The following is a 16647-nucleotide window of genomic DNA, read 5'->3' on the forward strand; positions in this document are numbered from 1 at the left end:
TTATCTCACTACAACATACAAGAATATATATATAGACGATCAGATCGAGGTATAATCTACGTTATGTATAGACCCCAGGTCTATATATTTTTTTTTTTTTTTAAGTATCCCAGATACTAACGTCTTTGGAGAATTGCGCTTGGACTCCTGGTCCTTTCTCAGACGTATCTTTAAGTCCCAGACATTAAAGATTCTATGGTATCCCTGATACCTGTTTTATGTTTTTACATAAAACTTCGTAATATTAAGTCCCGGACTTAAATATTACCTTGTCACGTGTTCCCGGAACACTGACACGGATTCAGCTTCAGTGTATGACCGCAATCCTGTATGGCAAAGATAGACAATAAATTCTCTATTTTTACCATTCAGGGACGATCACTGAATCCCGGACATAGAGCTCCCAGCTGAAAGGATCCCTACCTCTCTTTGATTACCTCGATGTGATGGCCACTGACGTCAGTGAGAGCAATCCTTAACGTTACAGATAATACACGACACCATGTAGTTAAGAATCACTCTGTTTATTTAATAAATTACAGCGTACTATATAGAAGAGAAACATGGGTGTATACAATATGTGCAAGCATATGATTGGATAAATAGAAGTAGCATACGACATTACATGCGGGATATTTTAGTAACACACAGAAGTAACAGTTTTGATCTAGTATGTAATTGTCCTTGAAGATAAGACACACAGAAGCCTTATATTATATGAAGAGACAAAGGCATCTTGTAGAGAGTGCGTACGTGTCTATTCAAACACATAACAATTCATATAGCATGTTTAACCCTTCATGGTTCATAAATGAATATGTTTGAAAATGGAATGCATCAACAGAACGGTGTTGGCAGTATAAAAATATCTACAGCACCTTGTATTCCCAGGTGGTCTCCCATCCAAGTGCTAACCAGGCCCAACACTGCTTAGCTTCCAAGATCAGATGAGATTGGGCGTATCCAGTGTGGTGTGGCTGTAGATGAGCTTTGTGGTTTCTGTTAGAACTTTTCTACTTCTAACTACTGGTTCATAAATGAATACATTTGAAAATGGAATGCATCAACAGAACGGTGTTGGCAGTATAAAAATATCTACAGCACCTTGTATTCCCAGGTGGTCTCCCATCCAAGTACTAACCAGGCCCAACACTGCTTAGCTTCCAAGATCAGATGAGATTGGGCGTATACAGTGTGGTGTAGCTGTAGATGAACTTTCTGGTTTCTGTAAGAACTTTTCTACTTCTAACTACTGGTTCATAAATGAATACGTTTGAAAATGGAATGCATCAACAGAACGGTGTTGGCAGTATAAAAATATCTACAGCACCTTGTATTCCCAGGTGGTCTCCCATCCAAGTACTAACCAGGCCCAACACTGCTTAGCTTCCAAGATCAGATGAGATTGGGCGTATCCAGTGTGGTGTGGCTGTAGATGAACTTTGTGGTTTCTGTTAGAACTTTTCTACTTCTAACTACTGGTTCATAAATGAATACGTTTTAAAATGGAATGCATCAACAGAACGGTGTTGGCAGTATAAAATTATCTACAGCACCTTGTATTCCCAGGTAGTCTCCCATCCAAGTACTAACCAGTCCCAACACTGCTTAGCTTCCTACATCAGATGAGATTGGGCGTATCCAGTGTGGTGTGGCTGTAGATAAGCTTTATGGTTTCTGTTAGAACTTTTCTACTTCTAACTACTGGTTCATAAATGAATAAGTTTGAAAATGGAATGCATCAACAGAACGGTGTTGGCAGTATAAAAATATCTACAGCACCTTGTATTCCCAGGTGGTCTCCCATCCAAGTACTACCCAGGCCCAACACTGCTTAGTTTCCAAGATCAGATGAGATTGGGCGTATCCAGTGTGGTGTGGCTGTAGATGAACTTTCTGGTTTCTGTTAGAACTTTTCTACTTCTAACTACTGGTTCATAAATGAATACGTTTGAAAATGGAATGCATCAACAGAACGGTGTTGGTAGTATAAAAATATCTACAGCACCTTGTATTCCCAGGTGGTCTCCCATCCAAGTACTAACCAGGCCCAACACTGCTTAGCTTCCAAGATCAGATGAGATTGGGCGTATCCAGTGTGGTGTGGCTGTAGATGAGCTTTACGGTTTCTGTTAGAACTTTTCTACTTCTAACTACTGGTTCATAAATGAATAAGTTTGAAAATGGAATGCATCAACAGAACGGTGTTGGCAGTATAAAAATATCTACAGCACCTTGTATTCCCAGGTGGTCTCCCATCCAAGTACTAACCAGGCCCAACACTGCTTAGCTTCCAAGATCAGATGAGATTGGGCGTATACAGTGTGGTGTTGCTGTAGATGAACTTTCTGGTTTCTGTTAGAACTTTTCTACTTCTAACTACTGGTTCATAAATGAATACGTTTGAAAACGGAATGCATCAACAGAACGGTGTTGGCAGTATAAAAATATCTACAGCACCTTGTATTCCCAGGTGGTCTCCCATCCAAGTACTAACCAGGCCCAACACTGCTTAGCTTCCAAGATCAGATGAGATTGGGCGTATCCAGTGTGGTGTGGCTGTAGATGAACTTTATGGTTTCTGTTAGAACTTTTCTACTTCTAACTACTGGTTCATAAATGAATACGTTTTAAAATGGAATGCATCAACAGAACGGTGTTGGCAGTATAAAATTATCTACAGCACCTTGTATTCCCAGGTAGTCTCCCATCCAAGTACTAACCAGTCCCAACACTGCTTAGCTTCTTAGATTAGATGAGATTGAGCCTATCCAGTGTGGTGTGGCTGTAGATAAGCTTTATGGTTTCTGTTAGAACTTTTCTACTTCTAACTACTGGTTCATAAATGAATATGTTTTAAAATGGAATGCATCAACAGAACGGTGTTGGCAGTATAAAATTATCTACAGCACCTTGTATTCCCAGGTGGTCTCCCATCCAAGTACTACCCAGGCCCAACACTGCTTAGTTTCCAAGATCAGATGAGATTGGGCGTATCCAGTGTGGTGTGACTGTAGATGAACTTTCTGGTTTCTGTTAGAACTTTTCTACTTCTAACTACTGGTTCATAAATGAATACGTTTGAAAATGGAATGCATCAACAGAACGGTGTTGGTAGTATAAAAATATCTACAGCACCTTGTATTCCCAGGTGGTCTCCCATCCAAGTACTAACCAGGCCCAACACTGCTTAGCTTCCAAGATCAGATGAGATTGGGCGTATCCAGTGTGGTGTGGCTGTAGATGAGCTTTATGGTTTCTGTTAGAACTTTTCTACTTCTAACTACTGGTTCATAAATGAATACGTTTGAAAATGGAATGCATCAACAGAACGGTGTTGGTAGTATAAAAATATCTACAGCACCTTGTATTCCCAGGTGGTCTCCCATCCAAGTACTAACCAGGCCCAACACTGCTTAGCTTCCAAGATCAGATGAGATTGGGCGTATCCAGTGTGGTGTGGCTGTAGATGAGCTTTATGGTTTCTGTTAGAACTTTTCTACTTCTAACTACTGGTTCATAAATGAATACATTTGAAAATGGAATGCATCAACAGAACGGTGTTGGCAGTATAAAAATATCTACAGCACCTTGTATTCCCAGGTGGTCTCCCATCCAAGTACTAACCAGGCCCAACACTGCTTAGCTTCCAAGATCAGATGAGATTGGGCGTATACAGTGTGGTGTTGCTGTAGATGAACTTTCTGGTTTCTGTTAGAACTTTTCTATTTCTAACTACTGGTTCATAAATGAATACGTTTGAAAATGGAATGCATCAACAGAACGGTGTTGGCAGTATAAAAATATCTACAGCACCTTGTATTCCCAGGTGGTCTCCCATCCAAGTACTAACCAGGCCCAACACTGCTTAGCTTCCAAGATCAGATGAGATTGGGCGTATCCAGTGTGGTGTGGCTGTAGATGAACGTTGTGGTTTCTGTTAGAACTTTTCTACTTCTAACTACTGGTTCATAAATGAATACGTTTTAAAATGGAATGCATCAACAGAACAGTGTTGGCAGTATAAAATTATCTACAGCACCTTGTATTCCCAGGTAGTCTCCCATCCAAGTACTAACCAGTCCCAACACTGCTTAGCTTCCTAGATCAGATGAGATTGGGCGTATCCAGTGTGGTGTGGCTGTAGATAAGCTTTATGGTTTCTGTTAGAACTTTTCTACTTCTAACTACTGGTTCATAAATGAATAAGTTTGAAAATGGAATGCATCAACAGAACGGTGTTGGCAGTATAAAAATATCTACAGCACCTTGTATTCCCAGGTGGTCTCCCATCCAAGTACTAACCAGGCCCAACACTGCTTAGCTTCCAAGATCAGATGAGATTGGGCGTATCCAGTGTGATGTGGCTGTAGATGAGCTTTATGGTTTCTGTTAGAACTTTTCTACTTCTAACTACTGGTTCATAAATGAATAAGTTTGAAAATGGAATGCATCAACAGAACGGTGTTGGCAGTATAAAAATATCTACAGCACCTTGTATTCCCAGGTGGTCTCCCATCCAAGTACTAACCAGGCCCAACACTGCTTAGCTTCCAAGATCAGATGAGATTGGGCGTATACAGTGTGGTGTTGCTGTAGATGAACTTTCTGGTTTCTGTTAGAACTTTTCTACTTCTAACTACTGGTTCATAAATGAATACGTTTGAAAATGGAATGCATCAACAGAACGGTGTTGGCGGTATAAAAATATCTGCAGCACCTTGTATTCCCAGGTGGTCTCCCATCCAAGTACTAACCAGGCCCAACACTGCTTAGCTTCCAAGATCAGATGAGATTGGGCGTATCCAGTGTGGTGTGGCTGTAGATGAACTTTGTGGTTTCTGTTAGAACTTTTCTACTTCTAACTACTGGTTCATAAATGAATACGTTTTAAAATGGAATGCATCAACAGAACGGTGTTGGCAGTATAAAATTATCTACGGCACCTTGTATTCCCAGGTAGTCTCCCATCCAAGTACTAACCAGTCCCAACACTGCTTAGCTTCCTAGATCAGATGAGATTGGGCGTATCCAGTGTGGTGTGGCTGTAGATAAGCTTTATGGTTTCTGTTAGAACTTTTCTACTTCTAACTACTGGTTCATAAATGAATATGTTTTAAAATGGAATGCATCAACAGAACGGTGTTGGCAGTATAAAATTATCTACAGCAACTTGTATTCCCAGGTGGTCTCCCATCCAAGTACTACCCAGGCCCAACACTGCTTAGTTTCCAAGATCAGATGAGATTGGGCGTATCCAGTGTGGTGTGGCTGTAGATGAACTTTCTGGTTTCTGTTAGAACTTTTCTACTTCTAACTACTGGTTCATAAATGAATACGTTTGAAAATGGAATGCATCAACAGAACGGTGTTGGTAGTATAAAAATATCTACAGCACCTTGTATTCCCAGGTGGTCTCCCATCCAAGTACTAACCAGGCCCAACACTGCTTAGCTTCCAAGATCAGATGAGATTGGGCGTATCCAGTGTGGTGTGGCTGTAGATGGGCTTTATGGTTTCTGTTTGAACTTTTCTACTTCTAACTACTGGTTCATAAATGAATACGTTTGAAAATGGAATGCATCAACAGAACGGTGTTGGTAGTATAAAAATATCTACAGCACCTTGTATTCCCAAGTGGTCTCCCATCCAAGTACTAACCAGGCCCAACACTGCTTAGCTTCCAAGATCAGATGAGATTGGGCGTATCCAGTGTGGTGTGGCTGTAGATGAGCTTTATGGTTTCTATTAGAACTTTTCTACTTCTAACTACTGGTTCATAAATGAATACGTTTGAAAATGGAATGCATCAACAGAACGGTGTTGGTAGTATAAAAATATCTACAGCACCTTGTATTCCCAGGTGGTCTCCCATCCAAGTACTAACCAGGCCCAACACTGCTTAGCTTCCAAGATCAGATGAGATTGGGCGTATCCAGTGTGGTGTGGCTGTAGATGAGCTTTATGGTTTCTGTTAGAACTTTTCAACTTCTAACTACTGGTTCATAAATGAATACATTTGAAAATGGAATGCATCAACAGAACGGTGTTGGCAGTATAAAAATATCTACAGCACCTTGTATTCCCAGGTGGTCTCCCATCCAAGTACTAACCAGGCCCAACACTGCTTAGCTTCCAAGATCAGATGAGATTGGGCGTATACAGTGTGGTGTTGCTGTAGATGAACTTTCTGGTTTCTGTTAGAACTTTTCTACTTCTAACTACTGGTTCATAAATGAATACGTTTGAAAATGGAATGCATCAACAGAACGGTGTTGGCAGTATAAAAATATCTACAGCACCTTGTATTCCCAGGTGGTCTCCCATCCAAGTACTAACCAGGCCCAACACTGCTTAGCTTCCAAGATCAGATGGGATTGGGCGTATCCAGTGTGGTGTGGCTGTAGATGAACGTTGTGGTTTCTGTTAGAACTTTTCTACTTCTAACTACTGGTTCATAAATGAATACGTTTTAAAATGGAATGCATCAACAGAACAGTGTTGGCAGTATAAAATTATCTACAGCACCTTGTATTCCCAGGTAGTCTCCCATCCAAGTACTAACCAGTCCCAACACTGCTTAGCTTCCTAGATCAGATGAGATTGGGCGTATCCAGTGTGGTGTGGCTGTAGATAAGCTTTATGGTTTCTGTTAGAACTTTTCTACTTCTAACTACTGGTTCATAAATGAATAAGTTTGAAAATGGAATGCATCAACAGAACGGTGTTGGCAGTATAAAAATATCTACAGCACCTTGTATTCCCAGGTGGTCTCCCATCCAAGTACTACGCAGGCCCAACACTGCTTAGTTTCCAAGATCAGATGAGATTGGGCGTATCCAGTGTGGTGTGGCTGTAGATGAACTTTCTGGTTTCTGTTAGAACTTTTCTACTTCTAACTACTGGTTCATAAATGAATACGTTTGAAAATGGAATGCATCAACAGAACGGTGTTGGTAGTATAAAAATATCTACAGCACCTTGTATTCCCAGGTGGTCTCCCATCCAAGTACTAACCAGGCCCAACACTGCTTAGCTTCCAAGATCAGATGAGATTGGGCGTATCCAGTGTGATGTGGCTGTAGATGAGCTTTATGGTTTCTGTTAGAACTTTTCTACTTCTAACTACTGGTTCATAAATGAATAAGTTTGAAAATGGAATGCATCAACAGAACGGTGTTGGCAGTATAAAAATATCTACAGCACCTTGTATTCCCAGGTGGTCTCCCATCCAAGTACTAACCAGGCCCAACACTGCTTAGCTTCCAAGCTCAGATGAGATTGGGCGTATACAGTGTGGTGTTGCTGTAGATGAACTTTCTGGTTTCTGTTAGAACTTTTCTACTTCTAACTACTGGTTCATAAATGAATACGTTTGAAAATGGAATGCATCAACAGAACGGTGTTGGCAGTATAAAAATATCTGCAGCACCTTGTATTCCCAGGTGGTCTCCCATCCAAGTACTAACCAGGCCCAACACTGCTTAGCTTCCAAGATCAGATGAGATTGGGCGTATCCAGTGTGGTGTGGCTGTAGATGAACTTTGTGGTTTCTGTTAGAACTTTTCTACTTCTAACTACTGGTTCATAAATGAATACGTTTTAAAATGGAATGCATCAACAGAACGGTGTTGGCAGTATAAAATTATCTACGGCACCTTGTATTCCCAGGTAGTCTCCCATCCAAGTACTAACCAGTCCGAACACTGCTTAGCTTCCTAGATCAGATGAGATTGGGCGTATCCAGTGTGGTGTGGCTGTAGATAAGCTTTATGGTTTCTGTTAGAACTTTTCTACTTCTAACTACTGGTTCATAAATGAATATGTTTTAAAATGGAATGCATCAACAGAACGGTGTTGGCAGTATAAAATTATCTACAGCAACTTGTATTCCCAGGTGGTCTCCCATCCAAGTACTACCCAGGCCCAACACTGCTTAGTTTCCAAGATCAGATGAGATTGGGCGTATCCAGTGTGGTGTGGCTGTAGATGAACTTTCTGGTTTCTGTTAGAACTTTTCTACTTCTAACTACTGGTTCATAAATGAATACGTTTGAAAATGGAATGCATCAACAGAACGGTGTTGGTAGTATAAAAATATCTACAGCACCTTGTATTCCCAGGTGGTCTCCCATCCAAGTACTAACCAGGCCCAACACTGCTTAGCTTCCAAGATCAGATGAGATTGGGCGTATCCAGTGTGGTGTGGCTGTAGATGAGCTTTATGGTTTCTGTTAGAACTTTTCTACTTCTAACTACTGGTTCATAAATGAATACGTTTGAAAATGGAATGCATCAACAGAACGGTGTTGGTAGTATAAAAATATCTACAGCACCTTGTATTCCCAGGTGGTCTCCCATCCAAGTACTAACCAGGCCCAACACTGCTTAGCTTCCAAGATCAGATGAGATTGGGCGTATCCAGTGTGGTGTGGCTGTAGATGAGCTTTGTGGTTTCTGTTAGAACTTTTCTACTTCTAACTACTGGTTCATAAATGAATATGTTTGAAAATGGAATGCATCAACAGAACGGTGTTGGCAGTATAAAAATATCTACAGCACCTTGTATTCCCAGGTGGTCCCCCATCCAAGTACTAACCAGGACCAACACTGCTTAGCTTCCAAGATCAGATGAGATTGGGCGTATCCAGTGTGGTGTGGCTGTAGATGAGCTTTGTGGTTTCTGTTTGAACTTTTCTACTTCTAACTACTGGTTCATAAATGAATACGTTTGAAAATGGAATGCATCAACAGAACGGTGTTGGCAGTATAAAAATATCTACAGCACCTTGTATTCCCAGGTGGTCTCCCATCCAAGTGCTAACCAGGCCCAACACTGCTTAGCTTCCAAGATCAGATGAGATTGGGCGTATCCAGTGTGGTGTGGCTGTAGATGAGCTTTGTGGTTTCTGTTAGAACTTTTCTACTTCTAACTACTGGTTCATAAATGAATACATTTGAAAATGGAATGCATCAACAGAACGGTGTTGGCAGTATAAAAATATCTACAGCACCTTGTATTCCCAGGTGGTCTCCCATCCAAGTACTAACCAGGCCCAACACTGCTTAGCTTCCAAGATCAGATGAGATTGGGCGTATACAGTGTGGTGTTGCTGTAGATGAACTTTCTGGTTTCTGTTAGAACTTTTCTACTTCTAACTACTGGTTCATAAATGAATACGTTTGAAAATGGAATGCATCAACAGAACGGTGTTGGCAGTATAAAAATATCTACAGCACCTTGTATTCCCAGGTGGTCTCCCATCCAAGTACTAACCAGGCCCAACACTGCTTAGCTTCCAAGATCAGATGAGATTGGGCATATCCAGTGTGGTGTGGCTGTAGATGAACTTTGTGGTTTCTGTTAGAACTTTTCTACTTCTAACTACTGGTTCATAAATGAATACGTTTTAAAATGGAATGCATCAACAGAACGGTGTTGGCAGTATAAAATTATCTACAGCACCTTGTATTCCCAGGTAGTCTCCCATCCAAGTACTAACCAGTCCCAACACTGCTTAGCTTCCTAGATCAGATGAGATTGGGCGTATCCAGTGTGGTGTGGCTGTAGATAAGCTTTATGGTTTCTGTTAGAACTTTTCTACTTCTAACTACTTGTTCATAAATGAATAAGTTTGAAAATGGAATGCATCAACAGAACGGTGTTGGCAGTATAAAAATATCTACAGCACCTTGTATTCCCAGGTGGTCTCCCATCCAAGTACTAACCAGGCCCAACACTGCTTAGCTTCCAAGATCAGATGAGATTGGGCGTATCCAGTGTGGTGTGGCTGTAGATGAGCTTTGTGGTTTCTGTTAGAACTTTTCTACTTCTAACTACTGGTTCATAAATGAATACGTTTGAAAATGGAATGCATCAACAGAACGGTATTGGCAGTATAAAAATATCTACAGCACCTTGTATTCCCAGGTGGTCTCCCATCCAAGTACTAACCAGGCCCAACACCGCTTAGCTTCGAAGATCAGATGAGATTGGGCGTATCCAGTGTGGTGTGGCTGTAGATGAGCTTTGTGGTTTCTGTTAGAACTTTTCTACTTCTAACTACTGGTTCATAAATGAATACGTTTGAAAATGGAATGCATCAACAGAACGGTGTTGGCAGTATAAAAATATCTACAGCACCTTGTATTCCAAGGTGGTCTCCCATCCAAGTACTAACCAGGCCCAACACTGCTTAGCTTCCAAGATCAGATGAGATTGGGCGTATCCAGTGTGGTGTGGCTGTAGATGAGCTTTGTGGTTTCTGTTAGAACTTTTCTACTTCTAACTACTGGTTCATAAATGAATACATTTGAAAATGGAATGCATCAACAGAACGGTGTTGGCAGTATAAAAATATCTACAGCACCTTGTATTCCCAAGGGGACTCCCATCCAAGTACTAACCAGACCCAACACTGCTTAGCTTCCAAGATCAGATGAGATTGGGCGTATCCAGTGTGGTGTGGCTGTAGATGAGCTTTGTGGTTTCTGTTAGAACTTTTCTACTTCTAACTACTGGTTCATAAATGAATACGTTTTAAAATGGAATGCATCAACAGAACGGTGTTGGCAGTATAAAATTATCTACAGCACCTTGTATTCCCAGGTAGTCTCCCATCCAAGTACTAACCAGTCCCAACACTGCTTAGCTTCCTAGATCAGATGAGATTGGGCGTATCCAGTGTGGTGTGGCTGTAGATAAGCTTTATGGTTTCTGTTAGAACTTTTCTACTTCTAACTACTTGTTCATAAATGAATAAGTTTGAAAATGGAATGCATCAACAGAACGGTGTTGGCAGTATAAAAATATCTACAGCACCTTGTATTCCCAGGTGGTCTCCCATCCAAGTACTAACCAGGCCCAACACTGCTTAGCTTCCAAGATCAGATGAGATTGGGCGTATCCAGTGTGGTGTGGCTGTAGATGAGCTTTGTGGTTTCTGTTAGAACTTTTCTACTTCTAACTACTGGTTCATAAATGAATACGTTTGAAAATGGAATGCATCAACAGAACGGTATTGGCAGTATAAAAATATCTACAGCACCTTGTATTCCCAGGTGGTCTCCCATCCAAGTACTAACCAGGCCCAACACCGCTTAGCTTCGAAGATCAGATGAGATTGGGCGTATCCAGTGTGGTGTGGCTGTAGATGAGCTTTGTGGTTTCTGTTAGAACTTTTCTACTTCTAACTACTGGTTCATAAATGAATACATTTGAAAATGGAATGCATCAACAGAACGGTGTTGGCAGTATAAAAATATCTACAGCACCTTGTATTCCCAAGGGGACTCCCATCCAAGTACTAACCAGACCCAACACTGCTTAGCTTCCAAGATCAGATGAGATTGGGCGTATCCAGTGTGGTGTGGCTGTAGATGAGCTTTGTGGTTTCTGTTAGAACTTTTCTACTTCTAACTACTGGTTCATAAATGAATACGTTTTAAAATGGAATGCATCAACAGAACGGTGTTGGCAGTATAAAAATATCTACAGCACCTTGTATTCCCAGGTGGTCTCCCATCCAAGTACTAACCAGGCCCAACACTGCTTAGCTTCCAAGATCAGATGAGATTGGGCGTATCCAGTGTGGTGTTGCTGTAGATGAACTTTCTGGTTTCTGTTAGAACTTTTCTACTTCTAACAACTGGTTCATAAATGAATACGTTTGAAAATGGAATGCATCAACAGAACGGTGTTGGCAGTATAAAAATATCTACAGCACCTTGTATTCCCAGGTGGTCTCTCATCCAAGTACTAACCAGGCCCAACACTGCTTAGCTTCCAAGATCAGATGAGATTGGGCGTATCCAGTGTGGTGTGGCTGTAGATGAACTTTGTGGTTTCTGTTAGAACTTTTCTACTTCTAACTACTGGTTCATAAATGAATACGTTTTAAAATGGAATGCATCAACAGAACGGTGTTGGCAGTATAAAATTATCTACAGCACCTTGTATTCCCAGGTAGTCTCCCATCCAAGTACTAACCAGTCCCAACACTGCTTAGCTTCCTAGATCAGATGAGATTGGGCGTATCCAGTGTGGTGTGGCTGTAGATAAGCTTTATGGTTTCTGTTAGAACTTTTCTACTTCTAACTACTGGTTCATAAATGAATATGTTTTAAAATGGAATGCATCAACAGAACGGTGTTGGCAGTATAAAATTATCTACAGCAACTTGTATTCCCAGGTGGTCTCCCATCCAAGTACTACCCAGGCCCAACACTGCTTAGTTTCCAAGATCAGATGAGATTGGGCGTATCCAGTGTGGTGTGGCTGTAGATGAACTTTCTGGTTTCTGTTAGAACTTTTCTACTTCTAACTACTGGTTCATAAATGAATACGTTTGAAAATGGAATGCATCAACAGAACGGTGTTGGTAGTGTAAAAATATCTACAGCACCTTGTATTCCCAGGTGGTCTCCCATCCAAGTACTAACCAGGCCCAACACTGCTTAGCTTCCAAGATCAGATGAGATTGGGCGTATCCAGTGTGGTGTGGCTGTAGATGAGCTTTATGGTTTCTGTTAGAACTTTTCTACTTCTAACTACTGGTTCATAAATGAATACGTTTGAAAATGGAATGCATCAACAGAACGGTGTTGGTAGTATAAAAATATCTACAGCACCTTGTATTCCCAGGTGGTCTCCCATCCAAGTACTAACCAGGCCCAACACTGCTTAGCTTCCAAGATCAGATGAGATTGGGCGTATCCAGTGTGGTGTGGCTGTAGATGAGCTTTGTGGTTTCTGTTAGAACTTTTCTACTTCTAACTACTGGTTCATAAATGAATATGTTTGAAAATGGAATGCATCAACAGAACGGTGTTGGCAGTATAAAAATATCTACAGCACCTTGTATTCCCAGGTGGTCCCCCATCCAAGTACTAACCAGGACCAACACTGCTTAGCTTCCAAGATCAGATGAGATTGGGCGTATCCAGTGTGGTGTGGCTGTAGATGAGCTTTGTGGTTTCTGTTTGAACTTTTCTACTTCTAACTACTGGTTCATAAATGAATACGTTTGAAAATGGAATGCATCAACAGAACGGTGTTGGCAGTATAAAAATATCTACAGCACCTTGTATTCCCAGGTGGTCTCCCATCCAAGTGCTAACCAGGCCCAACACTGCTTAGCTTCCAAGATCAGATGAGATTGGGCGTATCCAGTGTGGTGTGGCTGTAGATGAGCTTTGTGGTTTCTGTTAGAACTTTTCTACTTCTAACTACTGGTTCATAAATGAATACATTTGAAAATGGAATGCATCAACAGAACGGTGTTGGTAGTATAAAAATATCTACAGCACCTTGTATTCCCAGGTGGTCTCCCATCCAAGTACTAACCAGGCCCAACACTGCTTAGCTTCCAAGATCAGATGAGATTGGGCGTATCCAGTGTGGTGTTGCTGTAGATGAGCTTTGTGGTTTCTGTTAGAACTTTTCTACTTCTAACTACTGGTTCATAAATGAATATGTTTGAAAATGGAATGCATCAACAGAACGGTGTTGGCAGTATAAAAATATCTACAGCACCTTGTATTCCCAGGTGGTCTCCCATCCAAGTGCTAACCAGGACCAACACTGCTTAGTTTCCAAGATCAGATGAGATTGGGCGTATCCAGTGTGGTGTGGCTGTAGATGAGCTTTGTGGTTTCTGTTTGAACTTTTCTACTTCTAACTACTGGTTCATAAATGAATACGTTTGAAAATGGAATGCATCAATAGAACGGTGTTGGCAGTATAAAAATATCTACAGTACCTTGTATTCCCAGGTGGTCTCCCATCCAAGTACTAACCAGGCCCAACACTGCTTAGCTTCCAAGATCAGATGAGATTGGGCGTATCCAGTGTGGTGTGGCTGTAGATGAGCTTTATGGTTTCTGTTAGAACTTTTCTACTTCTAACTACTGGTTCATAAATGAATAAGTTTGAAAATGGAATGCATCAACAGAACGGTGTTGGCAGTATAAAAATATCTACAGCACCTTGTATTCCCAGGTGGTCTCCCATCCAAGTACTAACCAGGCCCAACACTGCTTAGCTTCCAAGATCAGATGAGATTGGGCGTATACAGTGTGGTGTTGCTGTAGATGAACTTTCTGGTTTCTGTTAGAACTTTTCTACTTCTAACTACTGGTTCATAAATGAATACGTTTGAAAATGGAATGCATCAACAGAACGGTGTTGGCAGTATAAAATTATCTACAGCACCTTGTATTCCCAGGTAGTCTCCCATCCAAGTACTAACCAGTCCCAACACTGCTTAGCTTCTTAGATCAGATGAGATTGGGCGTATCCAGTGTGGTGTGGCTGTAGATAAGCTTTATGGTTTCTGTTAGAACTTTTCTACTTCTAACTACTGGTTCATAAATGAATATGTTTTAAAATGGAATGCATCAACAGAACGGTGTTGGCAGTATAAAATTATCTACAGCACCTTGTATTCCCAGGTGGTCTCCCATCCAAGTACTACCCAGGCCCAACACTGCTTAGTTTCCAAGATCAGATGAGATTGGGCGTATCCAGTGTGGTGTGGCTGTAGATGAACTTTCTGGTTTCTGTTAGAACTTTTCTACTTCTAACTACTGGTTCATAAATGAATACGTTTGAAAATGGAATGCATCAACAGAACGGTGTTGGTAGTATAAAAATATCTACAGCACCTTGTATTCCCAGGTGGTCTCCCATCCAAGTACTAACCAGGCCCAACACTGCTTAGCTTCCAAGATCAGATGAGATTGGGCGTATCCAGTGTGGTGTGGCTGTAGATGAGCTTTATGGTTTCTGTTAGAACTTTTCTACTTCTAACTACTGGTTCATAAATGAATACGTTTGAAAATGGAATGCATCAACAGAACGGTGTTGGTAGTATAAAAATATCTACAGCACCTTGTATTCCCAGGTGGTCTCCCATCCAAGTACTAACCAGGCCCAACACTGCTTAGCTTCCAAGATCAGATGAGATTGGGCGTATCCAGTGTGGTGTGGCTGTAGATGAGCTTTGTGGTTTCTGTTAGAACTTTTCTACTTCTAACTACTGGTTCATAAATGAATATGTTTGAAAATGGAATGCATCAACAGAACGGTGTTGGCAGTATAAAAATATCTACAGCACCTTGTATTCCCAGGTGGTCCCCCATCCAAGTACTAACCAGGACCAACACTGCTTAGCTTCCAAGATCAGATGAGATTGGGCGTATCCAGTGTGGTGTGGCTGTAGATGAGCTTTGTGGTTTCTGTTTGAACTTTTCTACTTCTAACTACTGGTTCATAAATGAATACGTTTGAAAATGGAATGCATCAACAGAACGGTGTTGGCAGTATAAAAATATCTACAGCACCTTGTATTCTCAGGTGGTCTCCCATCCAAGTGCTAACCAGGCCCAACACTGCTTAGCTTCCAAGATCAGATGAGATTGGGCGTATCCAGTGTGGTGTGGCTGTAGATGAGCTTTGTGGTTTCTGTTAGAACTTTTCTACTTCTAACTACTGGTTCATAAATGAATACATTTGAAAATGGAATGCATCAACAGAACGGTGTTGGCAGTATAAAAATATCTACAGCACCTTGTATTCCCAGGTGGTCTCCCATCCAAGTACTAACCAGGCCCAACACTGCTTAGCTTCCAAGATCAGATGAGATTGGGCGTATACAGTGTGGTGTTGCTGTAGATGAACTTTCTGGTTTCTGTTAGAACTTTTCTACTTCTAACTACTGGTTCATAAATGAATACGTTTGAAAATGGAATGCATCAACAGAACGGTGTTGGCAGTATAAAATTATCTACAGCACCTTGTATTCCCAGGTAGTCTCCCATCCAAGTACTAACCAGTCCCAACACTGCTTAGCTTCCTAGATCAGATGAGATTGGGCGTATCCAGTGTGGTGTGGCTGTAGATAAGCTTTATGGTTTCTGTTAGAACTTTTCTACTTCTAACTACTGGTTCATAAATGAATAAGTTTGAAAATGGAATGCATCAACAGAACGGTGTTGGCAGTATAAAAATATCTACAGCACCTTGTATTCCCAGGTGGTCTCCCATCCAAGTACTAACCAGGCCCAACACTGCTTAGCTTCCAAGATCAGATGAGATTGGGCGTATCCAGTGTGGTGTGGCTGTAGATGAGCTTTGTGGTTTCTGTTAGAACTTTTCTACTTCTAACTACTGGTTCATAAATGAATACGTTTGAAAATGGAATGCATCAACAGAACGGTATTGGCAGTATAAAAATATCTACAGCACCTTGTATTCACAGGTGGTCTCCCATCCAAGTACTAACCAGGCCCAACACTGCTTAGCTTCGAAGATCAGATGAGATTGGGCGTATCCAGTGTGGTGTGGCTGTAGATGAGCTTTGTGGTTTCTGTTAGAACTTTTCTACTTCTAACTACTGGTTCATAAATGAACACGTTTGAAAATGGAATGCATCAACGGAACGGTGTTGGCAGTATAAAAATATCTACAGCACCTTGTATTCCCAGGTGGTCTCCCATCCAAGTACTAACCAGGCCCAACACTGCTTAGCTTCCAAGATCAGATGAGATTGGGCGTATCCAGTGTGGTGTGGCTGTAGATGAGCTTTGTGGTTTCTGTTAGAACTTTTCTACTTCTAACTACTGGTTCATAAATTAATACATTTGAAA

At 41.2% G+C, this 16647-nt stretch overlaps 58 non-coding genes and 12 pseudogenes across 58 annotated transcripts; all 70 read right to left on the reverse strand.

Moving 5' to 3' along the window:
- Window positions 1-866: 866 nt before the first annotated feature.
- On the reverse strand, window positions 867-985 carry LOC135068438 (5S ribosomal RNA). The gene has a single exon (XR_010254639.1). It is a non-coding gene; the product is annotated as a 5S ribosomal RNA (ribosomal RNA).
- A 107-nt stretch (window positions 986-1092) lies between these two features.
- On the reverse strand, window positions 1093-1211 carry LOC135060928 (5S ribosomal RNA). Its single transcript, XR_010247323.1, has one exon. It is a non-coding gene; the product is annotated as a 5S ribosomal RNA (ribosomal RNA).
- A 107-nt stretch (window positions 1212-1318) lies between these two features.
- Window positions 1319-1437, reverse strand: LOC134900236 (5S ribosomal RNA). The gene has a single exon (XR_010173755.1). It is a non-coding gene; the product is annotated as a 5S ribosomal RNA (ribosomal RNA).
- Window positions 1438-1544: 107 nt separating this feature from the next.
- Window positions 1545-1663, reverse strand: LOC134895336 (5S ribosomal RNA; annotated as a pseudogene).
- A 107-nt stretch (window positions 1664-1770) lies between these two features.
- LOC135062886 (5S ribosomal RNA) lies at window positions 1771-1889 on the reverse strand. Its single transcript, XR_010249227.1, has one exon. It is a non-coding gene; the product is annotated as a 5S ribosomal RNA (ribosomal RNA).
- Window positions 1890-1996: 107 nt separating this feature from the next.
- On the reverse strand, window positions 1997-2115 carry LOC134900237 (5S ribosomal RNA). Its single transcript, XR_010173756.1, has one exon. It is a non-coding gene; the product is annotated as a 5S ribosomal RNA (ribosomal RNA).
- A 107-nt stretch (window positions 2116-2222) lies between these two features.
- Window positions 2223-2341, reverse strand: LOC135062059 (5S ribosomal RNA). Its single transcript, XR_010248419.1, has one exon. It is a non-coding gene; the product is annotated as a 5S ribosomal RNA (ribosomal RNA).
- Window positions 2342-2448: 107 nt separating this feature from the next.
- LOC134900238 (5S ribosomal RNA) lies at window positions 2449-2567 on the reverse strand. The gene has a single exon (XR_010173757.1). It is a non-coding gene; the product is annotated as a 5S ribosomal RNA (ribosomal RNA).
- Window positions 2568-2674: 107 nt separating this feature from the next.
- Window positions 2675-2793, reverse strand: LOC134898303 (5S ribosomal RNA; annotated as a pseudogene).
- A 107-nt stretch (window positions 2794-2900) lies between these two features.
- On the reverse strand, window positions 2901-3019 carry LOC135065519 (5S ribosomal RNA). The gene has a single exon (XR_010251799.1). It is a non-coding gene; the product is annotated as a 5S ribosomal RNA (ribosomal RNA).
- A 107-nt stretch (window positions 3020-3126) lies between these two features.
- Window positions 3127-3245, reverse strand: LOC134900239 (5S ribosomal RNA). Its single transcript, XR_010173758.1, has one exon. It is a non-coding gene; the product is annotated as a 5S ribosomal RNA (ribosomal RNA).
- A 107-nt stretch (window positions 3246-3352) lies between these two features.
- LOC134900241 (5S ribosomal RNA) lies at window positions 3353-3471 on the reverse strand. The gene has a single exon (XR_010173760.1). It is a non-coding gene; the product is annotated as a 5S ribosomal RNA (ribosomal RNA).
- A 107-nt stretch (window positions 3472-3578) lies between these two features.
- Window positions 3579-3697, reverse strand: LOC135062060 (5S ribosomal RNA). The gene has a single exon (XR_010248420.1). It is a non-coding gene; the product is annotated as a 5S ribosomal RNA (ribosomal RNA).
- A 107-nt stretch (window positions 3698-3804) lies between these two features.
- On the reverse strand, window positions 3805-3923 carry LOC134900242 (5S ribosomal RNA). Its single transcript, XR_010173761.1, has one exon. It is a non-coding gene; the product is annotated as a 5S ribosomal RNA (ribosomal RNA).
- Window positions 3924-4030: 107 nt separating this feature from the next.
- On the reverse strand, window positions 4031-4149 carry LOC134892227 (5S ribosomal RNA; annotated as a pseudogene).
- A 107-nt stretch (window positions 4150-4256) lies between these two features.
- Window positions 4257-4375, reverse strand: LOC135061202 (5S ribosomal RNA). The gene has a single exon (XR_010247591.1). It is a non-coding gene; the product is annotated as a 5S ribosomal RNA (ribosomal RNA).
- Window positions 4376-4482: 107 nt separating this feature from the next.
- Window positions 4483-4601, reverse strand: LOC135062061 (5S ribosomal RNA). Its single transcript, XR_010248421.1, has one exon. It is a non-coding gene; the product is annotated as a 5S ribosomal RNA (ribosomal RNA).
- Window positions 4602-4708: 107 nt separating this feature from the next.
- On the reverse strand, window positions 4709-4827 carry LOC135063401 (5S ribosomal RNA). Its single transcript, XR_010249734.1, has one exon. It is a non-coding gene; the product is annotated as a 5S ribosomal RNA (ribosomal RNA).
- Window positions 4828-4934: 107 nt separating this feature from the next.
- Window positions 4935-5053, reverse strand: LOC134894427 (5S ribosomal RNA; annotated as a pseudogene).
- A 107-nt stretch (window positions 5054-5160) lies between these two features.
- Window positions 5161-5279, reverse strand: LOC135070225 (5S ribosomal RNA). The gene has a single exon (XR_010256396.1). It is a non-coding gene; the product is annotated as a 5S ribosomal RNA (ribosomal RNA).
- Window positions 5280-5386: 107 nt separating this feature from the next.
- LOC134900243 (5S ribosomal RNA) lies at window positions 5387-5505 on the reverse strand. Its single transcript, XR_010173762.1, has one exon. It is a non-coding gene; the product is annotated as a 5S ribosomal RNA (ribosomal RNA).
- A 107-nt stretch (window positions 5506-5612) lies between these two features.
- Window positions 5613-5731, reverse strand: LOC134901221 (5S ribosomal RNA). Its single transcript, XR_010174712.1, has one exon. It is a non-coding gene; the product is annotated as a 5S ribosomal RNA (ribosomal RNA).
- A 107-nt stretch (window positions 5732-5838) lies between these two features.
- Window positions 5839-5957, reverse strand: LOC134900244 (5S ribosomal RNA). The gene has a single exon (XR_010173763.1). It is a non-coding gene; the product is annotated as a 5S ribosomal RNA (ribosomal RNA).
- A 107-nt stretch (window positions 5958-6064) lies between these two features.
- LOC135062062 (5S ribosomal RNA) lies at window positions 6065-6183 on the reverse strand. The gene has a single exon (XR_010248422.1). It is a non-coding gene; the product is annotated as a 5S ribosomal RNA (ribosomal RNA).
- Window positions 6184-6290: 107 nt separating this feature from the next.
- LOC135062862 (5S ribosomal RNA) lies at window positions 6291-6409 on the reverse strand. Its single transcript, XR_010249202.1, has one exon. It is a non-coding gene; the product is annotated as a 5S ribosomal RNA (ribosomal RNA).
- A 107-nt stretch (window positions 6410-6516) lies between these two features.
- Window positions 6517-6635, reverse strand: LOC134892228 (5S ribosomal RNA; annotated as a pseudogene).
- Window positions 6636-6742: 107 nt separating this feature from the next.
- LOC135069101 (5S ribosomal RNA) lies at window positions 6743-6861 on the reverse strand. The gene has a single exon (XR_010255291.1). It is a non-coding gene; the product is annotated as a 5S ribosomal RNA (ribosomal RNA).
- Window positions 6862-6968: 107 nt separating this feature from the next.
- On the reverse strand, window positions 6969-7087 carry LOC135061203 (5S ribosomal RNA). The gene has a single exon (XR_010247592.1). It is a non-coding gene; the product is annotated as a 5S ribosomal RNA (ribosomal RNA).
- A 107-nt stretch (window positions 7088-7194) lies between these two features.
- Window positions 7195-7313, reverse strand: LOC135066131 (5S ribosomal RNA). The gene has a single exon (XR_010252387.1). It is a non-coding gene; the product is annotated as a 5S ribosomal RNA (ribosomal RNA).
- Window positions 7314-7420: 107 nt separating this feature from the next.
- On the reverse strand, window positions 7421-7539 carry LOC135063402 (5S ribosomal RNA). The gene has a single exon (XR_010249735.1). It is a non-coding gene; the product is annotated as a 5S ribosomal RNA (ribosomal RNA).
- A 107-nt stretch (window positions 7540-7646) lies between these two features.
- LOC134896628 (5S ribosomal RNA) lies at window positions 7647-7765 on the reverse strand (annotated as a pseudogene).
- A 107-nt stretch (window positions 7766-7872) lies between these two features.
- Window positions 7873-7991, reverse strand: LOC135070226 (5S ribosomal RNA). The gene has a single exon (XR_010256397.1). It is a non-coding gene; the product is annotated as a 5S ribosomal RNA (ribosomal RNA).
- Window positions 7992-8098: 107 nt separating this feature from the next.
- On the reverse strand, window positions 8099-8217 carry LOC134900246 (5S ribosomal RNA). The gene has a single exon (XR_010173764.1). It is a non-coding gene; the product is annotated as a 5S ribosomal RNA (ribosomal RNA).
- A 107-nt stretch (window positions 8218-8324) lies between these two features.
- LOC134900248 (5S ribosomal RNA) lies at window positions 8325-8443 on the reverse strand. Its single transcript, XR_010173766.1, has one exon. It is a non-coding gene; the product is annotated as a 5S ribosomal RNA (ribosomal RNA).
- A 107-nt stretch (window positions 8444-8550) lies between these two features.
- Window positions 8551-8669, reverse strand: LOC135064114 (5S ribosomal RNA). The gene has a single exon (XR_010250427.1). It is a non-coding gene; the product is annotated as a 5S ribosomal RNA (ribosomal RNA).
- A 107-nt stretch (window positions 8670-8776) lies between these two features.
- On the reverse strand, window positions 8777-8895 carry LOC135068439 (5S ribosomal RNA). Its single transcript, XR_010254640.1, has one exon. It is a non-coding gene; the product is annotated as a 5S ribosomal RNA (ribosomal RNA).
- A 107-nt stretch (window positions 8896-9002) lies between these two features.
- LOC135062063 (5S ribosomal RNA) lies at window positions 9003-9121 on the reverse strand. The gene has a single exon (XR_010248423.1). It is a non-coding gene; the product is annotated as a 5S ribosomal RNA (ribosomal RNA).
- Window positions 9122-9228: 107 nt separating this feature from the next.
- LOC135059142 (5S ribosomal RNA) lies at window positions 9229-9347 on the reverse strand. The gene has a single exon (XR_010245557.1). It is a non-coding gene; the product is annotated as a 5S ribosomal RNA (ribosomal RNA).
- Window positions 9348-9454: 107 nt separating this feature from the next.
- LOC134892229 (5S ribosomal RNA) lies at window positions 9455-9573 on the reverse strand (annotated as a pseudogene).
- A 107-nt stretch (window positions 9574-9680) lies between these two features.
- Window positions 9681-9799, reverse strand: LOC134900249 (5S ribosomal RNA). The gene has a single exon (XR_010173767.1). It is a non-coding gene; the product is annotated as a 5S ribosomal RNA (ribosomal RNA).
- A 107-nt stretch (window positions 9800-9906) lies between these two features.
- LOC135069397 (5S ribosomal RNA) lies at window positions 9907-10025 on the reverse strand. Its single transcript, XR_010255579.1, has one exon. It is a non-coding gene; the product is annotated as a 5S ribosomal RNA (ribosomal RNA).
- Window positions 10026-10132: 107 nt separating this feature from the next.
- On the reverse strand, window positions 10133-10251 carry LOC135061340 (5S ribosomal RNA). Its single transcript, XR_010247724.1, has one exon. It is a non-coding gene; the product is annotated as a 5S ribosomal RNA (ribosomal RNA).
- Window positions 10252-10358: 107 nt separating this feature from the next.
- Window positions 10359-10477, reverse strand: LOC135069868 (5S ribosomal RNA). Its single transcript, XR_010256049.1, has one exon. It is a non-coding gene; the product is annotated as a 5S ribosomal RNA (ribosomal RNA).
- Window positions 10478-10584: 107 nt separating this feature from the next.
- Window positions 10585-10703, reverse strand: LOC134892230 (5S ribosomal RNA; annotated as a pseudogene).
- Window positions 10704-10810: 107 nt separating this feature from the next.
- On the reverse strand, window positions 10811-10929 carry LOC134900250 (5S ribosomal RNA). Its single transcript, XR_010173768.1, has one exon. It is a non-coding gene; the product is annotated as a 5S ribosomal RNA (ribosomal RNA).
- Window positions 10930-11036: 107 nt separating this feature from the next.
- On the reverse strand, window positions 11037-11155 carry LOC135069398 (5S ribosomal RNA). Its single transcript, XR_010255580.1, has one exon. It is a non-coding gene; the product is annotated as a 5S ribosomal RNA (ribosomal RNA).
- Window positions 11156-11262: 107 nt separating this feature from the next.
- On the reverse strand, window positions 11263-11381 carry LOC135069870 (5S ribosomal RNA). The gene has a single exon (XR_010256050.1). It is a non-coding gene; the product is annotated as a 5S ribosomal RNA (ribosomal RNA).
- Window positions 11382-11488: 107 nt separating this feature from the next.
- LOC135060084 (5S ribosomal RNA) lies at window positions 11489-11607 on the reverse strand. The gene has a single exon (XR_010246474.1). It is a non-coding gene; the product is annotated as a 5S ribosomal RNA (ribosomal RNA).
- Window positions 11608-11714: 107 nt separating this feature from the next.
- Window positions 11715-11833, reverse strand: LOC135066354 (5S ribosomal RNA). Its single transcript, XR_010252602.1, has one exon. It is a non-coding gene; the product is annotated as a 5S ribosomal RNA (ribosomal RNA).
- Window positions 11834-11940: 107 nt separating this feature from the next.
- On the reverse strand, window positions 11941-12059 carry LOC134892231 (5S ribosomal RNA; annotated as a pseudogene).
- A 107-nt stretch (window positions 12060-12166) lies between these two features.
- LOC135070227 (5S ribosomal RNA) lies at window positions 12167-12285 on the reverse strand. The gene has a single exon (XR_010256398.1). It is a non-coding gene; the product is annotated as a 5S ribosomal RNA (ribosomal RNA).
- Window positions 12286-12392: 107 nt separating this feature from the next.
- On the reverse strand, window positions 12393-12511 carry LOC134900251 (5S ribosomal RNA). The gene has a single exon (XR_010173769.1). It is a non-coding gene; the product is annotated as a 5S ribosomal RNA (ribosomal RNA).
- Window positions 12512-12618: 107 nt separating this feature from the next.
- On the reverse strand, window positions 12619-12737 carry LOC134900252 (5S ribosomal RNA). The gene has a single exon (XR_010173770.1). It is a non-coding gene; the product is annotated as a 5S ribosomal RNA (ribosomal RNA).
- A 107-nt stretch (window positions 12738-12844) lies between these two features.
- On the reverse strand, window positions 12845-12963 carry LOC135064115 (5S ribosomal RNA). Its single transcript, XR_010250428.1, has one exon. It is a non-coding gene; the product is annotated as a 5S ribosomal RNA (ribosomal RNA).
- A 107-nt stretch (window positions 12964-13070) lies between these two features.
- On the reverse strand, window positions 13071-13189 carry LOC135068440 (5S ribosomal RNA). The gene has a single exon (XR_010254641.1). It is a non-coding gene; the product is annotated as a 5S ribosomal RNA (ribosomal RNA).
- Window positions 13190-13296: 107 nt separating this feature from the next.
- Window positions 13297-13415, reverse strand: LOC135060085 (5S ribosomal RNA). The gene has a single exon (XR_010246475.1). It is a non-coding gene; the product is annotated as a 5S ribosomal RNA (ribosomal RNA).
- A 107-nt stretch (window positions 13416-13522) lies between these two features.
- LOC134892745 (5S ribosomal RNA) lies at window positions 13523-13641 on the reverse strand (annotated as a pseudogene).
- Window positions 13642-13748: 107 nt separating this feature from the next.
- On the reverse strand, window positions 13749-13867 carry LOC135060888 (5S ribosomal RNA). Its single transcript, XR_010247282.1, has one exon. It is a non-coding gene; the product is annotated as a 5S ribosomal RNA (ribosomal RNA).
- Window positions 13868-13974: 107 nt separating this feature from the next.
- Window positions 13975-14093, reverse strand: LOC135062064 (5S ribosomal RNA). The gene has a single exon (XR_010248424.1). It is a non-coding gene; the product is annotated as a 5S ribosomal RNA (ribosomal RNA).
- Window positions 14094-14200: 107 nt separating this feature from the next.
- LOC134894948 (5S ribosomal RNA) lies at window positions 14201-14319 on the reverse strand (annotated as a pseudogene).
- A 107-nt stretch (window positions 14320-14426) lies between these two features.
- On the reverse strand, window positions 14427-14545 carry LOC135062887 (5S ribosomal RNA). The gene has a single exon (XR_010249228.1). It is a non-coding gene; the product is annotated as a 5S ribosomal RNA (ribosomal RNA).
- Window positions 14546-14652: 107 nt separating this feature from the next.
- On the reverse strand, window positions 14653-14771 carry LOC134900253 (5S ribosomal RNA). The gene has a single exon (XR_010173771.1). It is a non-coding gene; the product is annotated as a 5S ribosomal RNA (ribosomal RNA).
- Window positions 14772-14878: 107 nt separating this feature from the next.
- On the reverse strand, window positions 14879-14997 carry LOC134900254 (5S ribosomal RNA). The gene has a single exon (XR_010173772.1). It is a non-coding gene; the product is annotated as a 5S ribosomal RNA (ribosomal RNA).
- Window positions 14998-15104: 107 nt separating this feature from the next.
- On the reverse strand, window positions 15105-15223 carry LOC135064116 (5S ribosomal RNA). The gene has a single exon (XR_010250429.1). It is a non-coding gene; the product is annotated as a 5S ribosomal RNA (ribosomal RNA).
- A 107-nt stretch (window positions 15224-15330) lies between these two features.
- LOC135070063 (5S ribosomal RNA) lies at window positions 15331-15449 on the reverse strand. Its single transcript, XR_010256237.1, has one exon. It is a non-coding gene; the product is annotated as a 5S ribosomal RNA (ribosomal RNA).
- A 107-nt stretch (window positions 15450-15556) lies between these two features.
- On the reverse strand, window positions 15557-15675 carry LOC135062065 (5S ribosomal RNA). The gene has a single exon (XR_010248425.1). It is a non-coding gene; the product is annotated as a 5S ribosomal RNA (ribosomal RNA).
- Window positions 15676-15782: 107 nt separating this feature from the next.
- Window positions 15783-15901, reverse strand: LOC134892232 (5S ribosomal RNA; annotated as a pseudogene).
- Window positions 15902-16008: 107 nt separating this feature from the next.
- LOC134900255 (5S ribosomal RNA) lies at window positions 16009-16127 on the reverse strand. The gene has a single exon (XR_010173773.1). It is a non-coding gene; the product is annotated as a 5S ribosomal RNA (ribosomal RNA).
- A 107-nt stretch (window positions 16128-16234) lies between these two features.
- On the reverse strand, window positions 16235-16353 carry LOC134884371 (5S ribosomal RNA). Its single transcript, XR_010168521.1, has one exon. It is a non-coding gene; the product is annotated as a 5S ribosomal RNA (ribosomal RNA).
- A 107-nt stretch (window positions 16354-16460) lies between these two features.
- On the reverse strand, window positions 16461-16579 carry LOC134900257 (5S ribosomal RNA). The gene has a single exon (XR_010173774.1). It is a non-coding gene; the product is annotated as a 5S ribosomal RNA (ribosomal RNA).
- Window positions 16580-16647: the final 68 nt, after the last annotated feature.

The sequence above is a fragment of the Pseudophryne corroboree genome, chromosome 3 (assembly GCF_028390025.1).
Source record: "Pseudophryne corroboree isolate aPseCor3 chromosome 3, aPseCor3.hap2, whole genome shotgun sequence".
Lineage (NCBI taxonomy): Eukaryota > Metazoa > Chordata > Amphibia > Anura > Myobatrachidae > Pseudophryne > Pseudophryne corroboree.